This window comes from Physcomitrium patens, chromosome 16 (genome assembly GCF_059467195.1).
Source record: "Physcomitrium patens ecotype Gransden chromosome 16, ASM5946719v1, whole genome shotgun sequence".
In the NCBI taxonomy this organism is placed as follows: domain Eukaryota; kingdom Viridiplantae; phylum Streptophyta; class Bryopsida; order Funariales; family Funariaceae; genus Physcomitrium; species Physcomitrium patens.
The window spans coordinates 12,670,548-12,685,768 of NC_143425.1; positions in this window are offsets into that span (position 1 = coordinate 12,670,548).

Consider the following 15,221-nt stretch of genomic DNA (forward strand, 5'->3'; position numbering starts at 1 on the left):
GGATGTAGAAAGTTTGTAGCAGATTATATTGATGATTGTGAGAAGATTTTGATAAGATTAGAAGAGGTTCATTTAACCTTATTAGAAACAAAATCAATATTTGGAATAAAAGAAGTTCTGATGGTAGAACATATGTGTGGACTATATAGATGCAAGCCATCAATAGAGAAAGTAGATGCAATTCAAAGGATGAAAGAATGTTCAAATGCATTAAAGGTTCAAAGGTTTCTAGGATTATGCATTTTTTACCACATTTGGATTGTACATTTTATATATATAGTGGAACCATTATATTATTTATTAAAGAAGGGGTTTAAATTTCAATAGAACATTGAGCAAAGCAAGGCAATAAAAAAGTTGAAGAAACTTCTTTCTTCATCACGAACTTTGAGAAAGATTAATTACGATTTAAAAAGGCCAATGATATTGACAGTTGATACTAGTTCAATAGGTGTTGGATTGAGAATTAGATAAGATGATGAAAAAGAAAATAGATATGTGGTTTGATATGGAACAAAGGTTTTAAATCCTCATCAAAGAACTTATACAAAGGTCAAAAGAAAGTTATCGGACATAGTAATAACAATGCAAAATGAAAAAGAATACTTGATTGGTATAACTAAGATTGTTGAAACAGATTGTTTACAACTATTAAGTATGATTGTTAGTTGTTTAATGCCGGATATTGCAATGTTAAGATGGATAGTATACATTAAATCTATGAATCTAGAATTCAATCATATTATAGAAAAAAATAATATAGTTGCAGATATATTCTTACGAACATGATGTCGTGTTGTAATTTGACTATAATGTAAAAATATTATAGTTAAATATTTGATATATAATTTACTAAGTAATATGGTAAGAGCCATGTTAGTGGATTTTAATTGATTGTAGATTGTAATTAGATTATTACTTTAAAAGGAGGTTGTTTAAAAGAATTAATATTAGAATTTATAAAATTTTATTTTTTTTATAGTGGCTTTTAAGATTAATTTTGGTTGATAGTAACTTTTAAATATTTAAAGTCACCTTTGTTAGACATTGGTGACCCTTAAAGTCTTATTTTATTTCTTTTATTTGATGTTTAGGACATATATTATATAAATCTTATTAGAAAAAAGATTGGAGAGAGGTCTTCGTAGCAAAAAGAGAAGTTAGGGCATCCATATGGATGAATGGAGATAGATAATAGAAATTTCTATTCCTATTGGCTAAAAATCATGTCCAATGGACTTTAAAGAGGCTACTTGAGGCCTTATTATGGATTAGGATTATGATTTTGAGGTCATTTGAGCTTTGGAGGCTAAAATCAACAAGTTTGGATTTTTAGCAATGGTTTTGGTACAAATTTTATGTGATTAAGAGTTTATATGAAAAAGATATGGATACTTAAAGTTAAAAGGATGATATGGTACCTATTGCCACTCTTTGGAATATAACATGCTCCTTTAGAAAGCAATGAAGGATTGGAGATTGGAATTAGAAAGAATATTTTTTTAACTATACTTTTTGTATATTATTTGATAAAATTCTAAGTTGAGATAATAGAGATATTCAAATTTAAATTCAGTACTACAAATCTAAGAATAGTATGTGACTTGATTCATTAGTGGTTGAATTTTGAACTATATCTTGAGCAATTTGAAGAGATTTTGGCTCAAAATTTCGAAAAATGTGTATAATCATGTTATTAAATTTTATGCATAAATTTTATGGTATTTGACTTTTGAATTTTTAAGATAAAAAGAAAATAATACTTAGGTACTTGTAGATTAGGATTTAGAGCATCTGCTAGGATTTCGAAGATATCAAAAGATTGGTAGTGAATTCATGGTTCATTTTTTAGTTGTGGTAAAGCTTAAGAATAAGTACTATACTATCTAAAAATTTAAGAAAAATTAAATAATTGGATTAAGAAATATGAATCTCTAAAGTTTGGAAAGAAAAAATTCTTTGCAAGAAAAATATGTTTTGAAGGGTTTTGCTACAATTGGGGCATTTTATATAAAATGAAGAAGTTTTGAGAGAAAAAAAATTATATATAAGTTAAAAGTGGAATAAATCACTTATTAGAGCTTAGCCAACTAGTTAAAATTAAACTTTCTATAGCTAAATATCTCGTATATTTTGAGATTATAAATCATGCTATACAACAATGATATGATGATAAAGAGGATATGATTGATAATAAAAAAAAATGTTAGAATCAAGTTTTATTTAACTTCATGTGTGAAAAGAAAAGGATTATATTTGACTATATTGCTTAAAGTATTTTTAAAAGAGTTACATGATGGTAAATGGTTGTATATTAGAATGTACTTTTGTACATTGTGAGCTCTCAATTATACTCTAAAATTTAAATTTTTGTTATTTTCCTATTTTATGATAATTGAACATATTAGATTAGGATTTATATAAGTAGAATTTAGTTTTATAGAATTTTTAGGATTACAACCCTTGATGGTATAAATTATAGCTTAATTCCTTGAATTAAGTTAATTAGGACTAAAGTGATAAGATTTAGAAAATTAGAATAGTAACTTAGTTAGTTTAATAATTTAGAAGTTGTTAGTCATTACTATGAAGGTTGACTAAAAGCCTATGAGTGCATCTATAATCATTCACATGATTTAGGAGCTAGAATTATAATTCTTTAAAAGATTTAGTGAAGTTAGTATTGATAATTTTGAGTTTTCTCCCAAATTCGACAAATTCAAGTGGCATGTGGTTCTTCAAATTAATGGGAGTCTTTTTAATGCAACGGTGGCACCGGATTTACCCCATGGAGTGAAAAAAACAAGATCAGCACTCTCTCCTTCAAAATACAAATAAAGCAATGAAATTCTCATTTTGAAGAATTTTACAAAAAATTGCCAATATCCTTATAGGTAAAAACTTCTATAAAAATTATAATTGAGCATGGATTGAGGCATTTGAATAGTCGATCTTAGCTTAAAAAGGTGTTTTAAACACAATGGTAAAATTAGATTTAACAAAAAAATACTTTCTTCACCACTTACAAGAGCCATCAGCCTTACTAGTGAAATTGGCTCTTGGATGAATGAAGGCTGTAGATCTAGATTAAGGATCTTAAAAATCAAAGATGGAGATGTAGCCACCTTTTTACAAGCCTCCACTCAATTGTATAAGAGAGGCTTGGTTTTCCAAGCCCTCTCTCTCTCCTCTTTTGGGTGAAGGGCGAAGCCATGCCAAAATTTGGCCAAAATCCTAATTTTAATGTTATTTAGACTTAAAATCTCATTTTAAACCTTTTTATTGTATGTGTATGAATTTTGAATTGTGAAGGAGGGTCATTAAGTTTTAAAAGATGCTTCATTGAGGTAGATAGCCCCCTCGGCCTCTCCAAATACCCCAAGGGTTTCAAGGGCCTCGGATTTTCCTCAATCAGTCACTCAATTTCTTTTGTTTTGATGTGAAATTCCAAAGAATTGTAGAGTTTGTTGTTAGCTTTTCAACAAGATAAGATTTTCTAGATTTGGAGTAAGAAAGAAGTTTTGGTGAATTTTTGAGTGTGAGGGAGTCGACTGCCTTTGTAGTTTGGATCAATCGAATTCGGAAAGACATTTCTCAGTGCTTGATAATTGGCTTTATTTGAAATTTTGGAAGCATCAAGCTTTATAGGTCAAGCTCTAAAAAGCACAATATTTGTTGGATTTAAAGACAATATGAATTTTTAGTGAATTTCTAAGTGAAGAGGATTGGTCACCATGGCAGTATAGATCACTCGACTTCAAGGGAAGAATCCTCACGATTGGATCATTAGATTGCAATGAGACTCATTAGATCAGTAGCGCCTTTAAGTTAGCCTTGAAACAAGCTAAGAATCATTCAAATCGAAGCTGATTACAAATTTTGGTGAATTTTGGAGTAGAAGGAGGTTGCTGCCTTCAATCCTTGTGTGTTGTTAAGGTACCTTCGCTTTCATCTCTCTTATTTTATTTTTACTATTACCTTCACAATGAATTGTAATCTCCACATTTCACCCTTTGGCTAATAGATTTTAAGTTTTAATTTTTAACCTTTAATATTCTTACTTTAACTTGTAATTTTAAGTTTTAACTTTAACTTATAAACTTAATTTTTAATTTTTACTTATTCAATTAACCCTTTTAATTTTAAATTTTAATTTAATCTTTTAATTTTAAATTTAAATTTTAAATTTAAATTTAAATTTTTCTACTTAACTTTTAATTATAACTTTTAATTCAAACTGAAGTTTTTTTTTCTTATTATCAATTAATAGTAACAACTTAGTTAAATTTTTTTTTACTATATTTATATAGTAAATTTTATTTAAAATTTTAATTTAATGTCGATAACCATTGCTTCGAAGGCATTAATTTGAATTAAACTATAAACATCCACATTTGAATTAACTAAATAATTTCATAATTGAGAGTTCCTTCATTCCACCCTCTGAACTTGTTGTGTGGCGTCAACTTAATGAGTGGTGAATTTGGAGCTCACATACATTAAAACAAGAAGAAGATTAGATAGATTATGAGTTTAAAAGAATTTGGAAGAAGTCTTATGGATATTTTCAAGTATAAAATTAAAGATACATATAATAAGTAAGAAAATCAAATTATTTAAACAAATGGATGAATACATTTGATTTGATGAAGGACAAAATTCATTTTAAGACATTGAAATGGAAAAAGAAGAGTAAATTGATGATCAAGAATTTGACCAAGATAAAAAATACTCTATATCAATGTAATGAAAAAAACTTAATGCATATTGAAAGATGCACAGATTTAGAGAAGATGGATGTTATGATGTAACATAGCTAATGAATAAAAGAGAGATAAAAATATTATGTTATAGAAGATCTTATTTTAAAATATAATAGCAAATATCTTAAAAAATAGGTGATAGTCAAAAAGAAAATAAAAACTAAAAGATACTATTATTGCTTTTTACAAAATAGGCTTCTATTTACTTTGTAGGGCCATAAATAAAGCAAAACAAAGTAGATTAGGAAATAAAATAACATAGGCATATGTAGGAGGGAGTTAAAAGTAGATTTTAGCAAGAATTACCTCAAGATACTAAGAATAGATACCTAGAGAGGACTAATTGTTGATTTAGATCAAAATCAAATTTCAAGACACAAAACCATATACCTATGAAGACTCTAAGATTCTTTGGAAGATTAGATAGTAATGTTTGAGTGCAAACTTAATAAGATTTTTTTTAAGCATTGGATTTTTTTTATTTGGATTTGTAATGACTTTGTAAGAGCTTTACAAAATCAAGGATGTTTTGGATGACTTGGATTTTTGTGAAATAAATTAGGGTTGAGGTTTTGGACAATTTTGGAAGTTTTGTAACTTATCAATAGGTACAATTTCGTGGATTGGTGGATATAGTTGTACTTAATGTGCATTATAAATTTAAGGTCAATGAAATCATTAGATCAAAATGTGTGAAAGTTTTATGGGTTGAAGTTTCAAAAATTGGAGTTTGAATGTCAACAAGTATTTTTAAGAACTTTAGTTGTTTATTGATTGGAATGAAATGAAAGTTTTTTGTATAGAGACTAGACTTAATTTTCAATAATTTAAGTAAATTTTGAATGATAAATTGATGGTCCAAATAGAAGATATTTACACAAAAAATTAACCATTTAGATTGGAATAACAAATTAGCTAATACCAGAGGAGGTTTTCGGATTTTTCTTCTATTTGGTAGGTGTGATTACCTTCAAATTTGTTATATTAGTTTTTAACTAAGAAATTCAAAGGTGTATATATTTTTAGAAAGATTGATAGTTTAATCAATATATATTGGGATTTTAATCTGCATTAAGATTTGTCTAGGACTTAATTTATGATTTAGGATTTGTTTAGAATTTAATTTAGGATTTAATTAAAGATCATTAATATTTTAATTAGGATTAAAATAAGATTTGATTAAGATTTATATAATATTTTTTTTAATTTGTTTTACTATTTCTCTAGGATTTTTTATATTTTTTTTATAATTTCTTTAAGATTTCTTTTGGATTTGATTAAAGCTTAATTAATATTATTAGGTTTAATTAGAATTTAATTAGGATTTTATTAGAGTTATTAAAATATTTTTATAATTTTTCTTGTATCTTTTCACAATCAGGTGCCTAGTACATTCTCAAAGAAGATTTCACATAATACGACACTATCATTATTTGACTTAATCCTCTTCAACCAAGTCTTTATTTTGGACGTCTTTCAAATAATTGATTATTGCATGCAATGGCTTAAACAATAAATTATTTCAAAGTTTTTATCTTTAATATTGTCAATAATAAATCTTTAATATTATCCTTCAATTCATATTGAAATTGATTAATAAAGACTCTGTCATTCCAATCCACATTGTAAGCAAGGTTTTGGAATTCAACAACATATTGTTAGGGACATAGTCCTTAGAACCTTTTAGAGACAAGTTTCTAGAACCTTCTAAAAGCAAGTCTCTGAAACCTTCTAGAAGCTTCCTAGTTAATAGAAGATGTTAGGGACATAGTCCTTAGAACCTTCTAGAGACAAGTTTCTAGAACCTTCTGGAAGTAAGTCTCTGGAACCTTCTAGAAGCTTCTTAGTTGATAGAAGATATTAGGGACATAGTCCTTAGAACCTTCTAGAGACAAGTTTCTAGAACCTTCTAGAAGCAAGTCTCTGGAATCTTCTAGAAGCTTCCTAGTTAGTAGAAGTTATTTGAGAAGTTTCAAAAATAGGAGTATATATTGGAATCGAGGCTGAAGAGTTCTTCAGTCTCAACAACACATCTCTTGGAGCTCTAGCTCATCTCTCTCGTGTTGTTTTTATATTCATTTCATTAATCTAGTTCTTGTCAATTCTTCTTGAACTTCTTGTTAGATCTTGAGCCTGTATTTTTGTATCCATGACAGTATGTCCAGACTGAACTCACCTCAGATATCAGAGCTAGTTTCTTCCTCATTAGAGTGTGGATTACCCCTTTGCTTGAAGGTGTACTAGCATTTTAGAGGTTGCAGATTACCTTCCTCTAAACTGATACTTCTTTTGTTACAATATTGGAGTCTTATTCTTCTTGGAGAGAGTGGATTACCCCTTTTCTTGAAGCTCTTAAGGCATTTTAGAGGTTGCGGAGTACCCTCTTCTAAACCAATATTGTCTTCTTGTAGAGTCATTTCTATCCTTCTCTTAGAATGGCCGGAAGCCATGACATTAGTATGACGGAAAGTTTGGAGTCCAAGTTGGATGCTATCATGAATGCCCTTGTTATGTTATGGCAAAGAACTGCAGAGATTGAAGGAATCGTGGCAAGGCTTCATAATGATGGAGCATCTGGGATGGCACAATCTAGGTTGCACCAGCCTCAAACTTCTGCACTTGGAGAAACAACTTTATCCCAAGTTCGATAAGCACCGTTGGTTCTATAATATAAGGAGCCCCGAGTTAGCCTTCCAAACAAGTTTGATGGTACGCGTTCCAAGTTTTGAGGATTCATTAATCAAATCAAGTTGATAACAGTTTTACAGTCCAAATGCTATCTAACGGAGGAGTCACATGTTGGGCTTGTTCGAACCTTACTTACAGGGCAAGTTCTATCATGGTTTGCTCTTTTGTTTGAGAAACGATCGTCCATACTAAACAACTTTGAAACCTTTTTGGAGGCATTTGCAGAAGCATTTGGTGAACACGACAAGGTTCGATGGGCTACAACAAAGATCTGATCACTACAACAAGGGATGCGCTCTACATCAGTCTATGCATTGGATTTTAGGCAATTAGCATGCAACATCAATTGGGATGAAGAAGCACTGATGAGTCAATTCTATTGGGGTTTAAGAAATGATGTGAAAGATTTGTTGTTAACTCTTCTTGATCTGCAAACGCTCAATGAAGCTATTAGCCAAGCTATGAAGTACGATAATCGTCTATTCCAATGTCACCAAGACCAACGCTCAAGACAACATACGGTTCGCCAACTATGTCGAAGAAATAAATCATCAATACACTCTTGTGTTATTGAAAAGAACTAGAAAGTCACTCAAAGATGATATAATATTGAAGTAGAATGGCTATTGACAAAAATAAGAAGGCTAAAAAATGTTAAAATAAGATTAAAGACTAGAGAGGCATTGATAAGAGTGAAGAAGGCTTCACTCTTACCTCCATATATACTTTCAATTAGGAGCTATGTGGTGATGTCCTATAGGAACTCCAAAACATGTTGACTTTATAAAATACGTATCTTAACTTGCAAGGTAAGTTTTTTATAAGTGCACCACATAATTAGCTTATTTTATAAGTAATCAATATAAAATTAACTTGTTGACCAAGTTTCTAATCTATTAATCAACTACTAATATATGTAAAGTCAAAACAATATTTATAAAGCTTCTAAAAAGCTACTTTAGAAGGTATTATAAAATTAATCTATTTTTAATTATTTTTACTTACTTCTACCTAATCACATAGATAATTATTAGAATACATATATATTCTAATAAATTAAATCTATGACAAGTAGTCAATGCTAACTCAACTCTACATCTTTTAAAGAAATCACAAGCTTCTTGTGCATTTAATTCTCTACAATCTGCAATGAGTTTTTTTTACACATCCATAGTGGCAAATAATATCTTCAAGCAAAAATCTACAAATCTTTTTTATAGACTTTATTCTCAATATTCTATTTACTACTTGGTTTGATAAATCTTCATGAATCAAGACCAAATATTTCATTTGTCATAAGCCAATTAGCATTATAATGAAATTAACAATCAATTTAAAATAAATAACCAAAAGATATCTTGGTTGTAGACCATTTTGATGACATATATTAAAATATGTTTGATAAATTTTACACAATTCTACAATTAAAAGTACATCTTAATATATATTTTTTTACAAATATCATTTTTTAAGTTTAGCAAAAGTAGTTCAAATTCTCTTATATCATGCCCATAAACTATCTTAAAATTCCTTTAGTAAGTTTTATTGCTCTTCTAAATTACCTATCAATTGTTGTGGCATCTCAATTCCTTTCTTTGATCTCTTTCATAAGAATTCTTTTTGAAGCAAAAATCCATATGTCTTTTTTCTTATTTTTTAAATTTTTTCTCTAGACCAATTTTTTTATTTAATCAAGACATTCAAATAATGATTAATATTTAATAATTATCTTTCATATATTTCTTTAAAAAATAACATATTTTTTAATTAAAATTTGATACTAAATAGAATTTTAATCCAATATAATCAATATCTTCAACCATCTTGTTTTTTTTTACATATCTTGCTTGCAACAATATGTGCGCTATTAGATTATCTATTCTAGTAACATGCCTAAATTTTGGATTTAATAACTTAATATAAGCAATCCATCTTAACATTACAAAATTTGATGTTGAATTGTCAAGGACAAGAACTCGATGAAAAAACAATTCAGACAAGTGAGCCTTCACTCAAAGAGAGGTAACAAAATATATATAAACAAGTATATATATTGAAAGAAAAACTGGAATGGCTATTGCCAAAAGACAAGAAAACTAGAGACCCTTGAAACTAGACTAGAAGCAAGAAAGGAGTTGACAAGAGTGAAGAAGCCTTCACTCTTGACTCTATATATACTATCTAAAAAAGGGCTACGTGGCGACATTCTATAGGACCTCCAATATGTGTTGACTTTGTAGGACACATGCCTTGACTTACAAGGCAAGTTTTTCTACATATGGGCCACATAGTTAGCTTGATCTTCAAGCTAACAACATGTGTGGCATATGGCCAACTTGTTGACCACGTTTCTAATCCAAAAAGTCAATTAAAGACACCTATGAAGTCAAAGCAGCATCTATGAAGCTTCTACAAAGCTTTCATATTAAATACTATAGAATTAACTTACTTTTACCTACTTTTACTTACTTCTACCTATTTATATATGTAATTACTAACTTACATGATTATGTCCGTGATATTACCCCCACTTCTAGGGACGAGTTCCATGAGGAGTGGTCATCATATGTTGAGGAAATCTATGATGCGATGAATTGTATTCGCCACATACTCTGATCTTTGTTCTCTTCGAAGATGATTGATAGGGCCTCTCAACCATCGGTAGTGTTCCATACCAGGGCGGGAAGACCATCTAGTTATTTAATCATTGTTGAGGCCTTCGTAACTTCCTTCGAATAGGATATTTGGAATGCCATCAGGAATTGTTCCTACCTCTAGTACAATCACCAAACATTGGGAGTCCCTATCCAAATCGTGATACCAAACGCATTGTATCTCGCCATCTATTCGAGGAAGAACATGTCGTTCTTGAAGATCTTCATCTCGATTGCGTCATCTTGAAGGTTGTGACAATCATAATGTCTCATCCGACAGGTCAATAAATGAAGGCTCTTGAGTCGAATCCGCTGGTTGTTGGTTCTCCATCTCCTGAGCGTCACTACTACAAAGAAGCTACGAACAAGAATTGAAAGTAGAATGTTATCTTACCTAGATGTTGTTTCTTTTATAAAGAAGGTTTTCATCCTGATTTTGATGGATGTCGTCGATGAAAAGCCTCCATCGCCTTTGCTGCATTTGCAAGATTTTTTATTGGCTCCCATGTGCATTCACTAATACCATATCCGCGCCAATGGACAAGATATTCTAATTTATTTCGGCGCCGCCTTGAATCTAAGACTTCTTCTATTTCAAAATTTTTATTATTGTCTACTTCTATAGGAGGAGGTGGATCTTGTCGTCTTCTTGGTATGTCCACTGTCTTGTATGGTTCAAGAAGAGACACGTGAAATACTGGATGGATTTTCATTGACTCCAATAGATGTAAACGATATGCAACTAGATTGATTTGTGTAAAAATAGAAAATGGTCCAAGTCTTCAATATTCCAACCTATCACAATGACGAGTGGTCTTAATATTGTGACAAAGTAGCCATACCTTATCACCTAAGAGGAATGGTGGTTGTTCCTTTCGATAGACATTTACATTGATCTTTTGTTATTCTTGAGCCTCTTTTAATTGCGCCTTCATCGTTGCATGTAACTCTGATAAATGAATCGCCAAATCTTTTGCAATAAGATTATCAACTTTTGAAAAGTCAAAAGTATCAAGTCGTGGATGATAACCATAATTAGTAAAGAAAGGTGTTTGTTTTGTAGAAGAACGTACCTTGTTATTGTAAGCAAACTCTGCCAATGGCAAAAGAGTTGTCCAATCATCTTGTTGGTAATTAATGGTACATCTTAAATATTGCTCCAAAACTTGATTAACATGCTCCGTTTGTCCATCAGTTTGAGGATGGAATGCCGAAGATAGTTTTATATCCACTTTAAGAATCTTAAAAAGTGTCCGCCAAAATCTTGATACAAATTGAATTCCCCTATCTGATATAATATCCTTGGATAATCTATGATAGCGATAGATATTATCAAGAAAGAGCTTAGCTGTTTCTTCACCTGTGATAGATTTTGTACATGGTACAAAATGTGCCATCTTAGTAAAACGATCTACTATCACGAATATAGAGTCATAAGAACCTGAGATTGGAAGATCCGTGATGAAGTCCATAGAAACAGAAGACCATGGTTGTTCTGTAATGGGTAATGGCTGAAAAAGTCCAAAAGGTCGATGACGAGGAGTTTTCAATCTTGAGCAAACATCACATGATTGTATAAAATCTTTAACTGCCTTTCACATTTGAGGCCACCAAAAATTCCTAGATATTAGCTCCAAAGTCTTATTATATCCAAAATGTCTTACTGCTGGGAAGTCGTGATGAGCTTGAAGAACACGTAAACGTGCTTCTCCTTCTGGAACATATAGGCGTCCTTCGAAATAGAGTAGGTTGTTCTTGAATTCAAATTTAAAAGGATCATGAGATTTAGAAGAATTATTCTTAATATCATGAATAAGAGGGTCTGAAGACATACTTAATTGGACTTGCTTAAGAAAAGTTAAATCAACAGTCAATGTTGATTTTATTGCTCGAAGATGAAATTGCTCTGGCTTCAAGAGAACTGTTCTTTGTTGCTCAAAAGCTGCATTTCCTTCTTTTGGTGCAAGATAAGAACGTCTAGATAAGGCATCCGACAAACCTTGTTGTTTTCCTAGCCGATAAGTGATGATGAACTTGAATCTTGATAAAGACAAGCTCCAACGAGCTTGGCGACGATTTAATACACGTGCTGACATAAAATATTCAAGGTTCTTGTGATCCGTTGTCGTGTTATGGTTCGGCTACTATATGAAAATAATGTAATTATGTATTTAATATATAATTTATTAAGTAACATGGTAAGAGCCATGTTAGTAGATTTTAGTTGGTTGTAGGATATAATTTGATTATTACTTTGAGAAGAGGCTGTTTAAAAAGATTACTATAGAATTTGTATAACTTTAATTTCTTTTTGATAGTGGCTTTTAAGATTGGTTTTGGTTGATAGTAAGTTCTAAATATTTAGAGTCACCTTTGTTAGACATTGGTGATATTGAAAAACTAATTTTGGTTCTTTTATTTGGTGTTTAGAGCATACATTATGTAAATCTTATAAGACAAAGGATTGAAGAAGGATTTTGGTAGCAAAGGCAGGAATTAGGGCACCAATATAGATGAATGGAGATGAAAAAAAAAATCTCCATTCCTATTGGTCAAAAATCATGACCAATGGGCTTTGAGGAGGCTGCCTGAGGCCATATTAGGGATTAGGGTTAGTTTCTCGAGGCCATTCTAACTTTGAAGGCTAGGATCAGAAGGTTTAGGTTTTTGGTTAAGGTTTTGGTGCGAGTTTTGTGTCATTTGGGGTTTTTATGAAGAAGTTATAGGCGCTCAAAGTTAAGGTGTTAGTTTTGGACGTACTGTCTTTCTTTTGGGCATAACGCACGCGTACGGACGGAAATTGAGGATCGGCGACCGCGACTGGATAGAGCACTTTTGCGGCTATACTTTTCACATACTGATTACTGGATTCTAAGTTGGGATGAAGGAGTTATTGGATTTTGAAGTCAGCACATGCAATCTAAGGGTAGTAAATAAACCGATTTACTAGTGTTTGTCTCTTGAGCCATATCTTGAGCAATTTTGTGAGGTTTTGGCTCAAAATTTCAAGGAATGTGTAATTTCATGTTAATAAACTTTGTGCATAAGATTTATGACATTTGGAGTTCGGGTTTTTGAGATATAAGGAAAATAGTTTTCAGGTGCTTGTAAATTAGGGTTTGGAGTGTCTGCTAGGGTTTCTTAGATGCCAAAAGATCGGGAGTGAATTCGCGGTTGGTTTTTTTTGTGGTACAAGTTATGGGTAAATTCTACTTATCTTGTAAATTTGAAACAAACTGAACGGTTTGATCAATAGTGATGATTTTCTAAAGTTCAGGGCGAGAAAACCCTTCGCGGGAAAAATATATTTTGAAGGGATTTTGTTATATTTGGAGTTTTATACAAAAATAAAGGAGTTTTTGGAAGCTAAGAAAAGAAACATGTAAAGGTTTAAGGTACACTCTCTACAACTAGATACCCAGTGTATTCCCAGATAGCAAATCACGCCATACGACACATTATACATGGTGACTGGACTAGAAGCGCCTTTTAGATAATGACGCCATTCTTGAAAAGAGTCTACAATTGCAAGAAGTTCTTTGTCGTGGATCTCATAATTAATTTTTGCTACTGAGAATTTTCTTGAATGAAAGGCTACTGGATGAAATTTGTCATCTGTTCCCATTTGTGATAAAATCGCACCCAGAGCAAAGTTTGATGCATCTGTTTTAATAAAGAATGCTTTGGAAAAATCAACACGATATAAGATTGGTGCAGAAACAAACGTTGTCTTCAAAGATTCAAAAGCAACTTCCGCTTCTTGTTTCTATTGGAGTTTGTCTTTACAAGTCAAACATGTAAGTGGAGCTGCAACTCGAGAGAAGTCTTTGATAAAGATCCGATAGTAGTTGGCGAATCCCAAAAAACATTGGACATCTCTTACCGTTTTTGGGATCTTCCAATCTATAATAGTTTGAACTTACTTAGGATCCATCATAAGTCCATCATTTGAAATGATGTAACCTAAGAAATCGACTTGAGTAGTGTGGAATACACACTTTTCTATCTTGGCATAGAGTCCTGCATCTCTTAATTTTTGTAACACACGATGAACATGAAGTTCATGTTCTTCTGGATTCTTAGAATAGATCAAGATGTCATCTAGATAACAGACTACAAAATCGTCCAAAAACTCTCAAAAAACATCATTCATTAGATGTTGAAAAGCTACTCATGCATTTGTAAGTCCAAAAGGTATGACGTTGTATTCAAAATGTCCATACCTAGTTCGAAATGCAGTCTTCCATTTATCTCCATCTTTGATGTGTACTAAATTGTATGCTCCCCGAAGATCTATTTTTGTACAGATCTTAGCTTAATTCAGCTGATCAAGAAATCCAGATATTAAAGGTAGTGGATACCTGTTCTTGATGGTAATCTTGTTGAGTCCTCGATAATCAACACACATCCGCAATGATCCATCTTTTTTCTTCACAAATAGAATTGGAGCTCCTGCCGGAGATTTAGAATGGCGTATGAAATTCTTGGCTAGATTTTCTTCAATATACTCCTTGAGTTCAGCCAACTCATTTTGTGATAAACTGTAGATTGGTCTGAATGGCAGTTGTGTTCCTTCTTGAAGGTCAATTGAGCAATCATAGGGACGATGTTCCGAGAGTGTATCCACATTCTTTTTTTCAAATACATCTTGAAATTCTTGATATTGGCTTAGAATGCCACTTAAAGTCTTTTCACCAATAAAAACGGGTGTGGCATAAATAATATATGGTGATTCTTTTATAGCAGCATGTAAGAAATCTTTTGCACCTATAAATACGGATTTAATTGAAGTGGACTTATGACTCTCTACTTGATTAACTACATTGTTAATTATACTTTTAGAAAAAGTAAGAGTTCGAGAAATCCAATTTATTTGAGGGTTGTATTTTTCTAACCACAATAAATCTAAAATGACTGGATTAGAGGGAGATCTAATGATATTAAATACTACAAAACTACTATGACCATTGATTATTACTTCTATAGGAAGGGTTTCGTGAGTAATATCTCCAGAAGACAATGGACGACCATCTATGACTTCTACATGAACAGGTTTAGTTTTCTTTACTAAAGATATGTTATGTCTTTTAATAAATTCTTCATCTAGAAAACACAC